The following is a 21,445-nucleotide window of genomic DNA, read 5'->3' on the forward strand; positions in this document are numbered from 1 at the left end:
GAACAGCAAGAAATGTGAGAGAATGGGCACTGTGTGCTCAGCGGCAGCCTAATGGAAGTAGAGAGCGCTCGTGCGGGAGTTATTTGTATTCGGGGCCGCTTACATCTCTGACAGCCGAGATCTATAGCGCGCAGGGAGCGTGCGAGGGGCCAATTTCATCTGCACGGAGCGGAAAGAATAGAGTGTAAATACGCAACGTGCAGCTTCTCTGTGGATGAAACGGCTGTGGCTATTTCATCCAACGAACACGTTATATTAACAACTGTTTTATAATATTCAACTGATTTCAGTTCAAAAGAAAGTAATTTTTTTTTCGTACATATGTTGCCAACTGAATGGAAAATTTCCATTTCTATGATATCACTGTAGAAATGGAACACCAGGAAACTATAGTACTGAATTCATATCGCGTACCAGAACTGATATGCTTGTACTAGTATCTAATGTTAACTTTGCAGATGAGAAAAGTGGTTCTCGGGAATGTGAAAGGAGGTAAAAAATGTAAAAACCATTTTAATTCAAAATTAATATAAAATTTCCACAACATGCGTGTGGTAGCTACAAGGTCTTTATAACCGCCTCTAAAATATCACGATACGACCACAAAAACGCGCTCATGTTGTTTTCGTTCTCTACGTATTCACCACTCAATATGAAATATTCTTCGAAAGGGTAGGTGACTTGGTAGAGACTTTGACTGTAGAAGTTAACATCTTGGTTGTTCAGGAAACTTTCACTCTCATAAACCGCCTAATCGTTACTCTATTCCTTGTTACGTAATCCATGTGTCATGAGTTTTGTCCTACTGCGAGTAGCACATGTACGCTGATGACCACGAGTAGTTCAAAACCAATGAATCTGAAGACACTTATCGATTACCACAACACCGACCTGCGTGCACAATGAAAATGGACGCCGGATATAGGGTTAAATCTCACGCCACCTTAAATGCAAGCGGTACTGGTTCGCCATGCTGGATTCACTAGTCCGAAGTATCAGAAATTCCTAGCCATCTTTAACGTTATATGAGACAAATATCAACTTCTCTTTTTCAGCAAAGAGTCTAGGAGCAATAATGGATAAAAGACTATATTGGACAGAGCACTTAACTGCAGTGTGGAAGAAGGCGTCGGCATCTCCCTATTCCTTAGAAAAATATGAAAAAGGTATTAGCTCTCGACATGAAACAGAAACTTCTACAAACACTTATATTTTCAGTCACTGACTACGGCGATGTTGCCCTGCAGTGTCTTTCTCAGGACAGCTCAAGGCACCTGGAACTGGTTATGAAAGTCTATGCTCGTTATACCTGTAATATTCGACTTTTTGATCCTATTTCACCACCATATAAACAGCTATTCCGGCTACATGCAGACAAGCGCAGTGATTTCCATACTTTCTCTCCACCCTACTAAAGCAACAATAATGATTACCGTTGTCCCCGTACGCACTCGTTACCCTTCTACATCCTGCTTTCCAACCAAATCTTCTTCTTTTCCCAGTATTGTTAGCCTGTGCAGGCACCTTACATTTCGTTTCCCCGTAACTTTCCACTTCAGAGAACATCTACCTCATTCACTTAAACATTCCTTTTATCTCTGCCAATATCACTATAGTTATTATTCTCATTACTATTATTATGACTATTGTCACTAATGGTATCTGCAGCTGCAGTAGTACAAATACTCCGAGTCTTTTATTTCACATTTAGTATTGTTTACTCGCACTGTCACTTCAGACATTGAAATTATTTTTCGTCTTTCCTTAGTTGCTTCAAAATTAACGGTGGGGCGTTCCGTCTATGCAACTAAATGAAAGACTGTTTTTTGCCATCCGCGTTTCACTTCTTTTATTAGTGAAGCACCTTCAGTGGCCTGAATTACATGTTTCTTGTTATACGTATAGTATATGTATTTTGTAGTAGTTACAATATGTTAGTATGTTACAGTCTGTGATGTTTCCTCTTGTTTTTAAGATTGGAAACAACTTTTGCAGCACAAATTTCGTGATATTAAATCATCGTTTGGTGATACTTACGATTTCCAGTGTTGTTAGTCCATATGTGTGGTTCTCAGTATGCACAGAAAGGTATCATAATCTTGAGGTGTAGGAGGATTACTTTGTGTATTAATGTGAGACAGCGATGATCATGTGGCATTGATGGCCGGGAGGCCCCCATCCGTTAAAGTCTTATTTCAAGTGACGCCATATTGCCTAGGTTTTCAATTTTGGTTTTTCGGAATTAAATATTGTTCGGTATGCGACTTGTGTTACTATTTAATACAGAAATAACCAGGAGGCCAGTTGGTTGATGTGTACGTACCGAAACTTCCTGAGCATAAACTCTTTAGGATTAACGTGCAACGAGTAATTTTCAGTCTGTGTAGGCACATTTCGCCGTTTCCGTAAAAGCTGTATAGGGTAAGGCAACTGCCTTGCCACAGTGGTAACACCGGTTCGCGCTAGATCAGAGGGGTTAAGCGCTGTCGCAGGAAAACTTTGCTGGTAGCAGAAGCCAGGAACAAAATCCCTCTGCGTTAGTTTGTTCAAAAATAAGTGAAAGAAGGCTGCAGCTTCCAGTCGATTTCACCATTTACGTGAAAAGTAAAGAATTCGAAAAGTGCCATGTAAATGGATTCTGATTCACTTACACTGTTTTCTGCGGCCGTGGAAGACTTCTTCTAATCATTTAAAAGTGTGATGGCGAAGGAATACGCATGCTCGAATCTCATTTCAACAACCAGATTTGTTGACCAGGGGCGACCAGTCTTCAATCTTTAGTGTTTCACAGTTGCGACTGGATGTTCAAATGTAGTGGGCACCCACTCAGAGAGGAAACCTTCCCGGGCTAACAGTCCTTCTTGACACATAGCGACAGTGTACGAATATGAGAATTTAAATGACATTTCAAGCATGTTGACAGTGTTGCGGTGCAGATAGAATATCGCGACGAAAAGTAATTTCGACATACAGTGATGCAATTAGCGTGAGTGTGACAAAGAGTCAGGTATCGACTCGTCGAAGCAGAACTGCGTCAGTCGGTGACGCTTGCCGTCACGGCCAGACAAAAAGACAACTCGGCGCGAAAACGTTAGAGACAGGCAGGAAAGATTGCCTAGCAGCAGCGGAGAGCTCGGTGACATAATGCTGGAGACGTGTGCGTCGGGTCAGACAGCCTCCTGCAGCCAGCCGACGACCGCGCTCGCCGTGGTCCTAGGTTCGATGCCTCTTGCACGCTCATGGAATCAAGTGAAATCGTCGCCTAGCTACCGCCGGCTGTGCCGAGCCCAGGGAATCTGGCCTGCAGGAATGCTTCTGTAGGTCCAGCTGGTAATAGCGCCTTGTTAGAGCGCTGGCTTTCAGCAATGTGCGTAAATTTCAGGGACGACCATCTCCGCTACACCAGCATGAAGAGGGCATGGATCGACGCCACTCTGGCCCACCGGTCGAGCCCCAGTTTTATCTATAATGAAGAGTTTTCCTAAGCTACGTCTTTACCTGTAGCATCCTTCACGTTTGACAGATTCCTGTAGTACTCACAGTCCCGTTGATACAGTGCATGCGTGGGAGAACAGCTGCGTCATCAGAGAACCTGAGGAACGGATCCTCTCCCCTAAATACCAGCACCGACGTCAAGTGGCACCGTATTCGTCCGACGAATACGGCCGATCGCTGAAGTTCGTCCAGTGCAGCCGAATAACATCCGACACGCGACTCACGGTCAGTCGGTTGCGAGGTAACTGAACTGCGTAACTGGACAACAGACAGAGATTAGTAATTTTTAGAAAAGGTATACTTCACGAGGCAGGCAACCAAACTGGATGAGTCCTACGCTAAGCATATGAGCAGATTACGAGAAATTTATAACCTACATGAATAATGGACGAGAACGTCTTTCAACTGCTGCAGGTTGAACACGATCACGTTTCAGCATATGCTTACAGTTATTCAATTATCACATACGAAATGGTCGAATTTAAGGGAAACTATACACCCTGAGGAACTTTTGACGCCGGCCGTTGTGGCCGAGCGGTGCTAGGAGCTTCAGTCAGGAACCGCGCTGCTACTGCGGTCGCAGTTTCGAATCCTGCCTCGGGCATGGATGTGTGTGATCTCCTTAGGTTAGTTAGGTTTAAGTAGTTTTAAGTCTAGGGGACTGATGACCTCAGATGTTAAGTTCCATAGTGCTTACAGCCATTTGAACCAATTTGAACGTTTGATTTTATTATTCAGGTAAGTTGTACACACAGTTAACTGTCTCAACTGAATAAGAAAAGAGAAGTATTATTCTCATAATAACATTCCAGAAGTGTATTACAAAATCTCTTACTGAAATTGTGTAACAATTTAGAACTTGTTGCAGTATTTACGTATACTGAATATGAAATACATAAAACACTTAAGTTATGAAAATATACTGTGACCTGCGAAACTTAACAGGGATCATTTCAGTTGTGACGTAGTGGGCTACTGTTATTTACAAGACTTATAAACGTCTCTATGACCATAGCTGGTAATTAAGCACAAAATAATCCAAGGCACAAACAGTAACTAGCTCTCGTTTGCACCAGCTATTTCCGACTACTTCCGACCAATCTCTTTTCGCTTTCACACGTCCGTAAGTCGTTCGTGTACGGACGTATACGGCCGACTTGGTCGTGAGCAGTGGATATGTCTCTATGCTGCTACACGTCCTGGGATTACTAAGCCAGTTAGTCGGACGCGTACGGTTCCAGTGCACGCTCGGCGGCAGTCGTCTCAGGGACTACCAGCACAACACACTTAATATTACGCACAAAATCGCATCGATCTACTCACGTCATGCGACATTTTAATTTACCACCATTACACGCAGTTACCGGGTTGTCAAAAGTGTTTTTAGAAATAGATTTCCAATTAACAAACACAGACACGAATATTGGAAGTGATTAGGGTGGTTAACAATGTTATATGGGAAGAGTGAGTAATTGTTGTGTTCATACAATTACTCGTCGTACTCTGATCATACTATACACCAGGATCGATCACTTTCTGCCGTTAAAATCTATTTATTTTTCTTTATGGAGTACTCTGTCGGCACTTGGAAGAACATCGAAGAAGCATTAACAACTTGAACACACAGTACTAACGTTCCACAATAACACCTTGTTAAACATTTATTATGCACGGGCTTTCGGTTTTCAACACCATCGTCAGCTAACTCAATACCAGACAGATAGTCCACACAACATCAGCGAGAGCTAACAGCTGTACATAGATTATTCTTCTAAGCTATGTGACATTTTACGACTACATATCGATACATAAACACAACCATAAAGCAATTCAGAAAGAATCTGCGGACAAAAAAATCTTATATACTGTACCAATAAGTTCCAAACAAGCTTGTGCGAAAATGTGAATTTTCTGTGGATCACATTAAGGGTTCTACTGAGCATACCAGGTGGTAGAGATGAGGGGTCAAATGTTTTGGATATCCCTTGGCCTAGCGATCATTTGTACACATATCAAAAGAACGAACATACTGCGTCTATGCTACAGCACAGTGGCTAAATTTTAACGTTATACACATACCTCATCCCATTTAAACCGAGCTAATCGCTTGGTTATTTTGCAGTGTGGTCTAGGATGGAACCTAGGCAGTTTATATAATCCTCTTTTGTTCATGGGTGGTTCCTGAGAAAACCCCGAAAAACTACGAGTCCTGGGTACGAAAAGTATGAATTGTGGGGATATCTATCTCTGTAATTTCTATTAATGGCAGATTATCAAAATTTTTACCGCACGTTCTTGAGACAATCTCCTCGGGGAGCTTTGAATTTTTTTTCTATCATTATCCGTTACCGAGATCCAGGGGTTCGAAGCTACTGTACTTATAACACATGCAAGTAATATTGGGTTTGAGACGCAAATGCAGTTTTAACTGACCTATTAAACGTATGTCAAAGTTGATAGGGTCATAACTATGGTTCTGAGGTCACCAGGCTATGTTTTCAGTCAGCGTTTCTACACAAATAAGACTTTATGTTGCCCTGTCTCTCTATAATGGACCCTTCACATCTCTACAAAGGCTCCCAAAGTGGTCCTGCACTGATACAAATGGACTACGAAGGGTCTTAAAATACTTGAAGAAACTTAAGAAGACTACTAAAAATTATGTAAAACAGGAAATGCTGCTAATTCACTAAAATATTTCTAATAACATTTTCGCTTATTTTAGGATACAAATCACAATCCTCGAGTTCTCATGAATTTTGGTCAATAAGCAAAGTACCCAGAAAAAATGTAAACAAACTATCTTCTGTTAACCATGTACTTTGCATACTTATTAGTTGTTTATGTGTGTCAAAGTATAGAGATATATGGAAGTGTAAAAATGATATGTCAAAACATAATTGAATTCTAGAATTCGTTTTACATAAGCAGCACACCCTGCTGTAGCAAGAAAAGGAAAGGAAGCAGTTGTAAAATGCTCCTATCGGAGCACTAAAAGGAGAACATGTTCTTCTTTAAAAGACTGACAGAAAAGTGCGGAATCAGCTACCGTATTCACCCGTCCTCACCAAAACTTCTGGCATGCGGAAATATTTCAGCAATTTTGAGCAAAAGAGAGTTGTAGAAAAACAGTGACTGTGGAGTAGAGAGGAGACTGTTCCAGTTGGAGCGAAATATAGAGGAGACGTTGATAGTCGGATAGAGAAAGTGGCACTGAATGAGAACGGTTGAGGGCTGAAGGCTTTAGCAGTGGGAGCCAGAGAGAGAGGAGATATTGGTGGTCAGTGAGAGACAGTGGCAGTTAAAGGGAAGGAGAGATGGGTGCAAACAGAAGCAAGAAGAACAAAACAGAGACTGTGGAAATGGAGACAAGTGGAGAGCTTCATATGGTTGGAGGGTCTGGTGGACCCTCCCGGACCCGGCGAACTTTAAAACGTAAGTGCAGGAGAGGGTTCATTTTGAACCTAAATTTGAAACACGTGTGTATAGAGGAAAACATAAGTTGGATCCTCAAGAATTTTGAGCTACAGAGATGTGGTTGTGGCAGTGGGAAAGAAAGACAAACGGGGACAGTGTGAAAGAGGAGCCAGTGGCATTGGCAGTGAGTTACACTGTAAATCAATGGGAGAAAAAGGAGACAGTGGGATAGAGCCCCATACAGACAGTAGCAATGAGAGGGAGGTACTGAGTATGAAGGCTTAATTACAAAGAATCTGAGTAAATGAATTTAAAATGTTACGTGTTAAAAGTGCGCGGATATGTTTGCATGCTGCAATTTTTAGTAAGGAAGGTGAAGTAAGGACAGAGACAGATGTCCCACCCCACCCGCCTTCCTGTCAGATTTCCTAAGGAGGAACTTTTTGGCCTGTTTTGTGGTCTGATAGTGCCATTTTCCGTGTGGTTACTTTATAATCAAAGGTTAAAAGTATAGGAGCATACACGTCAAAAACGTTGTAGAAGTCAGTAATGCCAAAGAGTACTGTGTTACGTGGACAAGGTGGTGAATGTGATGGAGAGGCCGAAAAGGGGAGGATGGAAGGGAAGAACAATCTATGGACGGTGGGTTTGGAACAGTTTTAGCAAGCATATTATCTAATGGTAATAAAAATATTAACTGATCAACTGGCTGCTGCCACTTTAGTATGAGCGCATAATGAAACTCCATGTAGTCATCTAGGACCAGGTCAGTATTTTTTATTGGTGTCTCTTAATAGCCAGAATTTTGAATAACGTCACTTATCTGGTTCGTCTACGGAGGACATAAGAATGACATTCATTCAGAATAAGCTCAGCGAAGTTGGATTTTTTCTTTCTAATTCTCCCACACCTTTCATGCTGTGTCTATCTAGTAATTACGACCGTGCCTGACTGACCTACTTAGAATTTGCAACACATATTGCAAGAAATTATATAAACTTCACTCTATTCTGAAGGTGCAGTTCTGACTTTACTGTTGAACAGAATGTGGGCAACAGTTCAAATGGTTCAAATGGCTCTGAGCACTATGGGACTTAACATCTGTGGTCATCAGTCCCCTAGAACTTAGAACTACTTAAACCTAACTAACCTAAGGACATCACACACATCCATGCCCGAGGCAGGATTCGAACCAGCGACCGTAGCAGTCCCGCGGTTCCGGACTGAGCGCCTAGAACCGCTAGACCACCGCGGTCGGCTGTGGGCAACAGTATTTCTAGTACAAAAAGCTGGAGTATATTTCCTGAATTTTAGTCTGCTCGCAAGTACTGTTCTTGTCAAGTCCTACCAACGTGCTGCATGTGGGCCCATTTGTTATTAATGTGTTTTAACGCTCTCTGAAGAGGATACAGAAGTGCTGTTATCCTTTGTGTCTCCTTTATGTTCAGTATATTATCAATTAGGGTTGGACTGTAACCTTATATTTATTCTGAAAATGAACTCATTCTTTTCGAAATACTCGAGGCAAAGTTATTCGGCACTTACGTGCTACAAACAGATTGCACGGGGCTTCTGTAAACAAGTTGAGAACGAACGATATCTCTGTTATTGTAATTTTAACAGCTCGGTATTGCATCAGTAACATTATACTAGAACACTTCTGTCACAGCATAAAGTACAGTGCGAGATGCGAAATGGCAAATTGCCGCTCGAACGCTGTAAATTCTCCTTACCCGGTAGCAACTGCACATGAATCGGCATTGGAGCTAACACGAAAGGCGTACATCGTAGGTGGACATATATTGTTCTCGTAATGATGAAGTGAACGTTCTGCGAATTCTCTGAACATACAAGCGATGGATAAAAAATCTCAAGCTCAATGTGAAAAACTGTCCTTTGGATATTTCAGAGAATTGCGTTTTATAATTTGTAACAAATTAAAAGCTTTGAACTTGAAAAACATTTGAGAATTACCCCCGAGAAACATCCAAGTGATTTAACGTTTGTTTTAGATCCTTTAAAATCAATATTACAGTAATAACTATATGGATAACACTTACGATACTTAGTAAATCCTTCAAGATGGCAGAATATGTAATTCTGTATTGACTTTTGAAAAATAAAGGGATCACTGGCGAATTAAGAAGCATATGCAAGAGCGATCAAGGACAAATTCAAAGTAAATAAGGGGACTTCAACACATGGCTTATCCAAAGCACAATAACCGGCTTGAGCTCAGCCTACATCCAGAACGGCTGTGTTATTTAGCATAGGTTTTTAACACGCTCACGTCGAATACAAATAAAATTTAAATGACGAATAAATGAAAATATCACAATGGACAATGGGCTCCAACCATGACAGAGAAGATCAGGACAGAGAACACAGATCGTTTTACCTGTAAGCACTTAGGGTCGAACTGAGTAAAATTTAGATAGCAAAATAAATTACAACATCCTCAGGGGACATTTAATCCTGTATGAGGAAAAGCAAATAACTGAGACTTTTCGACCTACAAGTACCTCTAGATAACTGACAATAAAAATATTAACAATACCTAAACCTCGAAAATACATGCACTAGTAATGAATATAAAAGCATATCTTTCCGGATCAGGTACTCCCAAAATAGAACTAGGTGAAATGCAAGTCCTCTTACAATTGAATAAATGTTTACCTTGGGAAAAACTCACAATCACTAGCAAAATATTACCGCAAAAAAAAAGCGCTCACCATTTCTTCCTGCGTTGGGCCAGAGAGAGAGTTATGGACGGTGTATGTTGTCCCGTCAACCAGTCGATGCAGCAAGCAACAGGCCTGCAGTTTGAACTATGACCCACTATCAAAGCTGCTGACTGGGACGGCGGCGCTGCAGTAGACGTAGGCACGCTCCCCGAGGTAGACATCAACCAGATTGTTTGGGAACAGGTGGAAGTCAGAGAGAGACAAATCTGTCGAATAGGGTGGATGCAGACATAATCTGCACCTTAAATTCTTTAACCCTGGTATAGTCAAAGGACCTTAGCGAGAAGGTTCATTGTTCTGAAAATTGAAGACTTTTCTGTCTTGCAGCCCAAATGTCTTGTCGTCCGACCTCATGCAGCTAGTTAACATCAGCCAACTGCTACCATTCCTGTTTCTGAATTGAAGTCGTCGATCTACTCCCATCAACAGTGACAAACAGCTCAGAAAACCAGCTTACCTATATCTATGTTCGTGTCCATCTATGGCGTCAGATCTTTCGCATACCTTTATCCACGAACATTGAGTAATTCGCTGTTGACTTTCGCGAAGTATCCATTTCCGGCTGAAGTTTTAGGACATGCGTCACCTACTATCGAAAACGAGCTAAAAGTACATTATAATTTTGGAGCTTATATCATTATTCTCGAAAGTGAGAGGAACTCTCTATCGATACTCACAAATCCTGACTGGTGTTCCGTTGACAAAAAAAGAGTTCTGTGCAGGAAGGATATAACGATCTGTAATCTGTTGATACAAAAGTTGTGAACGGTTATTAGCAAAATTTCATTTGTATCAGGGCCATGTTTCTTCCACGCTGACGAATTTCTATCTTTCCCGAATTATGTTTGTGATGGAGTACTTTAAAATCTTTTGCTTTGCGAGAAAAACTTTCATAGATGATTAATTTGCCACAACCACTTGAATTTCTTGCACTGTCTGTTTATTTTTCAACATTCTTCGACATAGTTAAGAAAAAATTTCATCTGTCACCCGCTATCTTCCATTCCCATTCGCTCAACGTTATCCGTCTCTTGCTGTAGAGCACATTACCTTCGTCTTTCCGTACATTTCGATTACTGTGCCTTTACTATATATCACGTCCGGTACAAAAGACTGAAATTGGTGTAGAAACGAATTGTTGCAGAAAACTTTGTTGTTGACTTATATCAAATAAGGTGAGAGAGCCAATACGGATCACTTTAAATATATCAGCTATAGAGAAATATTACAGTTTACGGCAACGCACAAGGCATAATGTAGCACATTTGTTTTACAAATGTCGAATGAGGACACCGATTTTATGGAACTATTTACTTTGAACTGTGACCCTGTAGAGATACTTTGACGAAGAATTCAACGTCATAACACGTGGGGAGCTCTACCAAATAGCAACAAGATAACAACAGCGCAAACTAATGTCCCGGTGTTAGAAGAAGGGGCTGTCAAACAGCTACCCAACTTGCAAGCAAGTACATAACTCAGGTACGAGCCATGTGTGCTCGAAAGCCATCAGACTGTCCTCTGCTGTTGAAGAGCTATTCAGACCTTTATAATGCAACCAACAGTTAAAAAATGAAATATGGGTTCCGTTTATAACGAACGTCACCCAAGTATTAGATCGGTGGTGTTGTTTATTGGAGAAAGGTGCTGCAATTGTGCGAAGCGCGCACAGTATGTCTTTACGAACCTTATAACATATATTAAGAAATATGAATTGTAAAGGAAAGCTATGTCAGATAAAGAGAAGAACACCTATGACAGAAATGTAGCCAACGTACATTATAAACATGTTAAGAAGCAGGACTTGTGAACAAAAATTATGCCAAAGAAAGAGAAGAGCACCTGTGATATAAACGCAGCCAAAGTTTCAGCAGTGGTAAGGCAACAACTTCATGGCAAGGGAAGACCAATCTTAGCAATATGCACTAGTGTACAGTTGAAAATCCACACTGGATTGGGAGAAGAGGATGAACCATGACTTTGGTCTGCTGACATGTGGTGGATGCTTGCTTTCCAAGAACTGCGTCAGTTCTATTGATGGAGCATTAAATAACTGCAAGTATCTACAGTTCAAAAATAGATATTATACGCTGTTAATAGAAGTCATCCGACTGGACATAAAGGATTCCATGTGGTACGTGTATGGTGAATGACCTTCCCATTTCATACAGATTATTATGGACCTAATTAGCAGAATATTTGGATATAGTTTGATAGGTCGTTAGGGAAACACAGTACGGCTTTCGTCCTCACCGAGATTTAATCTCGGGACTTTCAACTGTAAACATTATTAAAACCAGAGGTCTGCCCAGAAAAAACGATGTTTACCGAAGAAATGAAATGCTGTAAACACGGTCCCGTGGTAGGAGACGTCCAAATGAAAACCACCATGCAACATTGTCTGTAATGAGTGGTGTTTAAGCAGTTTCGAAACCGAAGGTCAACAATCTGAGTACTTGGTATTATAGTAATAATAATGATTCATGAACCGTTCCTGAGTTTCTTAATTGCACACCCTGCGCCATACGGTGCCTTGTGGAGTATGTTTGTAGATGCAAATGTAGATTTAACACCGTAGAGTAGATATCTTCTCCTCACGGTGAGGCGGTGGTTTTCGCTGCCGTGGTTTCATTCTAATTTGGTCAAGTTTGATACACACTATGTCCTGTTCTAAGACTCTTCGAATGTGACATAAAAATTTATACGTTTCCATAAAAATGACAAAGAAATACTGTTAAATGATTTGTGAAATTATTTGTCCAAATGAAAGAAACAAACTAGATGAGAGAAACATTCGGCGCTCCCTTGAATGATGTTCTAAATCAAGTACAGCACATGGGTATCATCAGATGTTTCTCCAACGTTTTATATTTCTCACATTTAGACAAGTCGATACAGAGAAAAATTGACTTTTTTCCTTTTTCCACGTTTTATTCAGAAAGCGTTAAATACAATATATTGTTCTGTGTACTATATTTATATATCGCGTACAGCTCAAGAGAAAGAGTGGTTTCGTTTTTATGATAATCATCAACAATATTTTACAGTACTAATCTGTCACAGAGAACATAATCCATTGTTACTTTGGTTTGATATCCATTTTACTTTTTCAAGAAGGGCTTCCGTAATTTCTACGTGAATGTAACTGATGAGAGTGCGGTTTAGTTTTGCGTTTAAAGTTTAATTTTTTAAATTAACCAGGGCGATTCAATCTTCCCCTAAATCCATAATTAGACTTTCTTAATCCCCGTGATTAAATCTTAATCGGAAGACTAGACATCACACTGGTCAATTTGGTACATCATGTGTTAAATTGATAACGTTTTACTGGCTTTTAGGTATTTGTATGTTAGTTTTTAATAACGATTTGTATGAGACACGGTTACTCATTCTGCAGGTGTCAATCAATAAACAAGCTTTGCAGCCACTCGTACGTATCCAGGTGTTCCGCCTCCCCTTCTCGGCGTCATAACCTGTGTGCAGATGACCTACTTTGAGTTTCAGTTTCCTATGTCAGACTTCTGATGCTGACAGATTAATCTGTTGAAACAGGCAGAGTGAAATTAATAGTTTTGCCACAGCCCGAGACTGATGTGGTGAAAAGAACACATACCGTAGCAGCTGAACAACAGCTTTGAACAAAACCATAAAATCGTACCTGATGTTAACTGTAGAACATCCCGCAGACACCTCGTCAGAAAACTGAGTATTTAGAGAACTAGTCCACCACACATGTATTCCTCCGTACCCACGTCATTAGAAATATTTCTATGTTCGCAAAAAATATTGGAAACATGAATACAACACTAGGACTAAAAACGACCACTACGAAAAAGGGGTTAACGTTAGTATAGAAATAAGTTAGATGCACGGGTACAAGAACACAGTAACCTACCAGTGCAGTTTAAACGCCATACAGACAATACGGTGGAGTTCAAGACTGATCAAAGAGCTTTCGGATGAGAAACTGCTTGTATTTCATTGCAGAGCAGAGGTTAATTTGTAGTTTTAATGACGACTGTAATACAGTAGTGTAATGTCATTTCACTGTATTGCAATTAAGTGTACTTCTTTGACTTCTTTACACATGGCAGAAACCACTCTCTGTGGGATGCATGGAATATGACTAGTGTGCCGTAAAGTTGTGCAACGACTTTGAATTTCTTTCCGTTCCAGTCGCATATGGTGCAGATAAAGTTTGAACGTTTAAAGTCCTCTGCTTAGCCTCTGATTAGCGTAATCTTTCCTTTGTGGCCACTATGGGAGCTATACAAAGGAGCTGAGGTATGTTTTTTATTCTTTGCTAATTATTGGAGCTTTAAAATTTGTAAGCGGTTTTTTCAGTATTAATTTGCGTCTGTCTTCAAGAGTCCTCTCATTTAGGTTTTACTGCATTTCCGTGACGATCTTCAGTGAGCCAAATAAACCTTGTCCCTCACATCTTTTCAAACGTTCAGTATACTCTATTCTATTTATGTGGAACGACCACATATAACAAGTACTAGGGATAGCAGACGCCAGACTGAAACTGATAGAAAGAATCTGAAGAATAAATGGTTCAAGTGGCTCTGAGCGCTATGGGACTTAACTTCTGAGGTCATCAGTCCCCTAGAACTTAGAACTACTTAAACCTAACTAACCTAAGGACATCAGACACATCCATGCCCGAGGCAGGATTCGAACCTGCGACGGTAGCTGTCGCGCGGTTCCAAACTGTAGCGCCTAGAACCGCTCGGTGATATCGACCGGCTCTGAAGGACATAAACTGATCCACGGAGGCAGTGGTTTACAATGCACTTGTTCCACGGACTGGTGTGTGTTGGTCATGAACGTGCGACATTTAACACGTTTCAGCACGGGGTTGTTTAGTGGATGCGAGGGCGTTACGGAGAAGGTCAACAAACTCCAGTGGCCGACGCTTCAAGTGTGGCGCTGTGCTTCACGGGAGAGGTTTACAGTTGAAACTTTGAGAGGGTGCTTTCCGGGAAGAGTTGGACAATATATTACTTCCTCCTACGTACGTCACGCCAAATAACCAAAGTTTAAAAATTCGAGAAATTGGGCCTCACACGCAGGTCTTCCCACGCGGCACTCGCGAGTCGAATAGGAAAGGGGTGATTAGCTGGTGATTCCGGAAATACCTTTCGCAGCACACCGTCAGGTAACTTGCAGAGTACTCATGTAGATGCAGATCCACGCATTTCGTCCGTCGTTAGTCAAGGGATACTGCAGTTCTAAAATTTTTAAGATACAAAATTTTGCATTTGTGTACTTTTGAAATAATGTACCTACTTTTCCACAAGTTTCAGATTTTATCAGTTTCTTTTTAGACAGTGTTTGATTATAGATAACTGTTTCTACTGCAAAATTTTGAAGTTACTATTCGTATTGTCTGGATAAATCAACTGCTTTCAAAAAGGGAACATGCCTCGGATCACGGAACGGATTCAAAGGAAACCGACCAAGCAATGGAAAAGGATTACGAGATGGTTTACGACTGGGCACCTTAAACGTATGGACTCTAACTGGGAAGTTAGAAGAAATTGTAGAAATGATGGAAAGGAGGAAATTGGACATCTTGGGACTTGCTGAGACTAGGTGGAGAGGAGTTGGTGAAAAACCACTAAGTAAAGGATGTAAACTGTACTGGATAGGGAATGAGAGGGGAAGAAATGGAGTGGCAATAGTGGTCAGAGAGGGTCTGCAGGAGGAGGTGGAAGGTATCAATGATCGAATGATAAAAGCCAGAGTACGGGTGAAAGGAAAAAGCATTGAAATCATCCAAGCATATGCCCCACAGGTGGGGTGCACAAAAAAGGAGAAGGAGGAATTTGAAGATGACATGCAAAAGCAGCTAACTGGAGGTAATCAGATTATAATAGGGGACCTCAATGCACATGTTGGCACAGACAGAAAAGGATTCGAGGAGATAATGGGACCAGAGGGCTGGGGGAACCGAAATAGAGAAGGAAAATTGTTGCTGGAATTCTGCAAGAGGAATGGGCTGGCGATCGCAAATTCCTGGTACAAGAAGAGAAGTAGCCACAAAATAACTTGGTACAGTGGAGACTGGTCCCAAACTTCAGTAGTAGACTATGTACTAGTGGATAGGCAGATGATGAGCAGCCTCACAGGTGTTAAGGTCATTCCATCTGAGGCCTTAGACAGTGACCATCGGCTGTTGGTAGCCATCCTGAGAGAGAAAAAAGATAGGAGGGCAACAGACATACAGGAGAAAATGTTGAAGACATGGATGCTGAAAGAGGATGAACGGAAGACCCAGTACCAGACACTGATCAGGAAGAAACTGCCAAAGGAAGATCAGAGAACATGGGAGAAGAATGTGGAGATTTTAAGAGGGCTCTAGTTGAGGCAGCTGAGACTGTGTGCGGAAGAACTAGCACAAAGAGGAGAAGTAAGGAAACCCCATGGTGGAACAACATATGTAAAGAGGCAGTACTTCGAAAGAACAAAGCCTTCAGAGAATGGTTCCAGACCCGAGCAGAGGAAGCTAGGGTAAAATATAAGGGAAGCAAGAAAGCGGCACAGACCATAGTAAGGGCGGAGAAGAAGAAGTGGATGGAAAAATGGACAAGAATGTTAGAAGAGGACAGTGAAGGGAACAAAAAAGTACTTTACACCATGGTAAGAAATAAGAGGAACGACAGAAGCGAGTGCCTGAGGATCATGGATAATAATGGAAGAGTTGTGGAGGCAATGCATGAGCTCAAAAAGATTTGGAAGGAGTACTTTGAAGATCTGTTGAATGCCGTCAAGCGGGTAACTAACAGCGATGGAGAGCCTAAGGCAGCAGACGATTATAATAGTGGGGAAATTGATGATCTAACTTGGAATGAAGTGGAAGAAGCCATAAAGAGGATGAAAGGGGGCAAGGCACCAAGTTGGGACGAAGTAACAGTGGATATGATACGAGCAGCAGGAGAAGTAGGAACCCAGTGGCTATACAGAGTGCTGAGGGTGGTGTGGAAGGAGAACAGAATTCCTGAGGATTGGAAGAAAGGAATTATAGTCCCGATCTTCAAGAAAGGGGATAAAAGGAGATGTGAGAACTACAGAGGAATCACCCTGCTATGCCACTGTGGAAAAATCTATGAAAAGATCCTGGAGAAGAGAATAAGAAGCAGTATTGAAAGTAGACTGCAAGAGGAGCAGTACGGTTTCAGACCGGGAAGATCAACAACGGACCTCATACTTGCGGTAAGGCAACTGCAGGAAAGGCACTATGAGTATCGGAAGGACTTAATCATGGCCTTTTTAGATATTGAAAAGGCGTATGACAGTATCTATAGGGACAAGCTCCGGGATAGATGAAGAACGCAAAAGGGATAGATGAAGAGATAACACGAAAAGTCAGAAAAATGTATGAGGGAAGTGAGAGTTGTGTGAAAGTGGGGAGGGAACGTACTGCATGGTTCAAGCTGGAAAATGGGCTGCGACAGGGAAGTGCACTCTCGCCTTTATTGTTTATTATTGTTATGGATGAAATCCTACAGCAAGTATCAGATGCAATTGGAGATCATAAAATGAAAGCAGTGCTTTTTGCCGATGACCTGATGTTACGGGGAAATTGCGAAAAGGAGGTGCAAGAGCAGTTAGATGTATGGGAGGCAACGGCAGCACAATATGGAATGCATTTCTCTGCAAAGTAAAGTGAAATAATTGTCACAACAAGGAAGAAGAATAGGCCAAATGTGGATATAACTTGTGGAGGGGAAAAACTACAAGTGGTAGAGAACTTCAAGTACCTGGGAAGCATGATTGAAAGTAAGGGGGGAAACGCAATGGAAATAAATGAAAGGTGCAGAAAATCAGGGCAGTTCTTCAAATGCATAAGGGGGCTTATTTGGAGCAAGGAGGTGCCACAGAAATCCAAGGGAATTATATACCGAACGTACTTTGTCCCCATGTTGGCATACGGAAGTGAGACATGGGTAATGCACAAAAGCGACAAAAGTAGAATACAAGGTAGTGAAATGAAGTTCCAGAGGAGCAGGTTGAGTGTAACAAGACGAGACAGATTGCTAAATGTGTATGTGAGGGAAAGACTAAAGGAGGAACCAGTACAGGACAGGATAGAAAAATCAAGACTGCAGTGGTATGGACACATGAAGAGAATGGATGAGGGAAGAATTCCAAAGAGGATGTTTGATCTGCAACTGGAGGGGAAGAGGCCCAGGGGAAGACCAAGAGATAGATGGGTGAAGGGAGTGAAGGAATGTGTGACGAGAAGAGGAGAGAACTGGACGAAGGTGGAAGAGGGGGAATGGTGGAAAGACAGAACACGATGGAGAGGCTTGTGTTCCCGACAGACCCAGCCAGTGGCTGGAAACTGTCGAAGATGATGATGATGATTCGTATTGTCTGCGAGTCATGAACATACATACCAACCGGTTTGAGGCGCCATGCTACGGATTGAGCTGCCGTTCCCGCCGGAGGTTCGAGTCCTCCCTCGGGCATGGGCGTGTGTGCTGTTCTTAGCGTAAGTTATTTTAAGTTACCTTAATTCAGACCGATGTGAATTAATAAGCAACATGAACACTAAGTGCAACAGTACCCTTTCCTGTTTCGTCTCTCAAGTTACTTCTAATGCTGCCTATGACCCTACATCCAAGATAACGTATTCCGACCTCCCTACAAAGAAATCCTCATTCCTGCAATAAATTTTGTTTTATAGACCTTAAGTCGTATTTTTGTTGACAAACATCGATGTGGTAAGACGTCACATGCATTTCAGTTCTTCTAGATGAAACAAAGTTCTAAAGCCTGCGGTACAGATGTGTTTCAACTATCCTATTGAGATGTGACACTGGAGCCCCTTTACTACTTTCTTGAACATATAAATCTATTTATTTTTGTTGTTCTTTACATTTTAGTAACCGTTGGAGCTACAACTGCCTGCTGGTCGTTCGTACCAGTTTCAATATGGAGACCGTCAAAGAGTACACATGTATTTGCTGCCATTCGATCTGTTTACATCATGGATCGGTATCCGAACTACTTGATACAAGTACTTTCTAGATACAACATTTGATATTACTCTGACGGGAAAAAATCGCAACACCAGAAATTAATTCTCGTAGAGTAATGAAATTTCCGCAATACTTTTGGATAGGTAACATATTGTAGTGTTTAATGTTGCAAGACCACAGGTTAATGTCAGCGCGAGATGAGCCATTGCTAATGAAAAAGGCTGGTACATAAATAACCGGTGAGACCACCAGAATATTGAATGCAAGCATGCAGACGTCATGCATTGTGTTGTACAGGTGCCAAATATCGTTTGTGGGACGAGTTAAACGCTTGTTGAAGTTGTTCGGTCAATACAAGGACGGTTAATGCTAGTTCTGAGTGAAGCTGGAGTCATCTTCCGACGATGTCTCATATGTGCTCGATTTGAGACAGTTCTGGAGATCGAGTAGGCCAAGGTAACATGTCGACACCAGTGGTATGTCGGCCAGCGTCATCCTCTTGGGACACACACCCTGGGATGCTGTTCATGAATGGCAGCACCACAGGTTCCATCACGAGACTGACATACAAACTTTCAGTCAGAGTTCGTGTGATAGTGACGAGAATGCTCTGCTGTCATACGAAATCCCACCCCAGATCGTAACTCCAGGTTCTGGTCCAGTGTGTCTGGCACACATACAGGTTGTTGCAGACCATCATCTGGCCCCCTTCTAGCCAACACACGACTATTACTGGCACCGAGGCAGAAATGTCTTTCATCAGAAAACACAACAGATCTCTTCCTTGTCCTCCACTGAGCTGCCACTTGAACCCTTGAGTCGAAAATGACGGTGGTATGGGGTAACCGATTTGTAACAATACGTTGTGTCACAGTGGTGCCTACCGATACTGAAATTGCTGCTGCAGATGTAGTACTATGCGCCAGAACCATACGCCGAAAACGATGGTTTTCCTCACGGTAATGCCACGAGGATGTTCGGAACTGTGTGTTCCTGAGTCCGTACATAATCATGACCACCGCCGCCAGGAATTATGTACAGTGGCTACATTCCTGCTAAGTCTTTCTGTAGTATCGTGGAAGGAATCTCCGGCTTGTCGTATGCTTAGTATACGACCTCGTTCAAACTCAGCGAGATGTTGGTAATGGCATTTTTGTCACTTTAAAGCCGGCCGCGGTGGTCTCGCGGTTCTAGGCGCTCAGTCCGGAACCGTGCGACTGTTACGGTCGCAGGTTCGAATCCTGCCTCGGGCATGGATGTATGTGATGTCCTTAGGTTAGTTAGGTTTAAGTAGTTCTAAGTTCTAGGGGACTGATGACCACAGATGTTAAGTCCCATAGTGCTCAGAGCCATTTGAACCATTTGTCACTTTAAAGGCATTCTTCACTAATAACAACTCAGCACGTCCAGTTTCCAATGTAACTAACGCTCACAACGTTACAGCGTGTGTTTAAGGAAAATCTGATCTGCGTCCTCATAGTCGCGCTACTAGCGACCCTCTTTCGCGATTGGCGTGAAATTTGGGTGGGCAGCGTCTTTCAGATGAAGAAATACCCATACCGATTTTCCTTTACGTCGCTCAACTCCTTGGAGTTAGGAATTTTTCTTTTCCGTCAGTTCGTTTCGCAGGATGTCTTGCGACGCTCATTATTTACGATATCGTAACTACACCAAGCGAGTGTATGGTGATACTGTCTCATGCAGTAACGACAGTGTGATTGGGGAATGTGTGTACGGGTGATTGCGGGCTAAACTGAAGTCATCTATTACATCTGGGGAGTGAGTTGGTGGTTGATACAAGGACCCAGTTACGAGGCCATGCCCACGACTAATATGAAGTGTAGCCCGAACAATCACGCGCACAGCATTAATTTATAACTCGACAGATTTCAGTTACTCATCCACTGCATCAAATTTACCACCTTCATTTTTCATTAGCCTCCCCTTTCGATACATACTTAGATTTGTCTGCAAGAATCTTAATGTTGACAATTTAGAGTCTGACATAATTTCTGTACATGGTTCATATAAGCTGCACTGTTCTTTAGTACTGCTTCAGATTGTAGAGATATGTGGTTGATCAATACGATTTTAAACGTTTTCATACCGAGAGGCGGAAAGAAAAGGGGGGGGGGGGGGAGGGGGACGTCCCTTCTTTGTGTCGCAAATACACTGAAACAGCAAAGAAACTGTATAGGCATACATATTCAAAGACGGAGATATATGAACAGGCAGAATACGGCGCTGCGGTCGGCAACGCCTATAAAAGACAACATGTGAGCGGCGCAGTTGCTAGATCGGCTATCGCTGCTACAACGGCTGGTTATCAAGATTTAAGTGAATTTTAACATGTTGCTATAATCGGTGTCCGAGCGATTGGTTCAAATGGCTCTGAGCACTATGCGACTTAACTTCTGAGGTCACCAGTCGCCTAGAACTTAGAACTAATTAAACCTAACTAACCTAAGGACATCACACACGTCCTTGCCCGAGGCAGGATTCGAACCTGCGACCGTAGCGGTCACGCGGTTCCAGACTGAAGCGCCTTTAACCGCACGGCCACACCGGCCGGCCCGAGCGATTGGACACAGCATCTCCGAGGTAGCGGTGAAGTGGGCATTTTCCCGTACGACCATTACACGAGTGTGCCGTGAATATATGTAAAGCAGTAAAACATCAAATCTCCAACATCGCTGCGACCTGGAAAAGATCCTACAAGAAGGGACCAACGACGACTGAAGAGAGTCGTTCAACGTGAAACAAGTGCTACTCTTCCGCAAATTTCTGCAGATTTCAATG

Source organism: Schistocerca piceifrons, chromosome 8 (genome assembly GCF_021461385.2).
Source record: "Schistocerca piceifrons isolate TAMUIC-IGC-003096 chromosome 8, iqSchPice1.1, whole genome shotgun sequence".
NCBI classification, from domain to species: Eukaryota; Metazoa; Arthropoda; class Insecta; order Orthoptera; family Acrididae; genus Schistocerca; species Schistocerca piceifrons.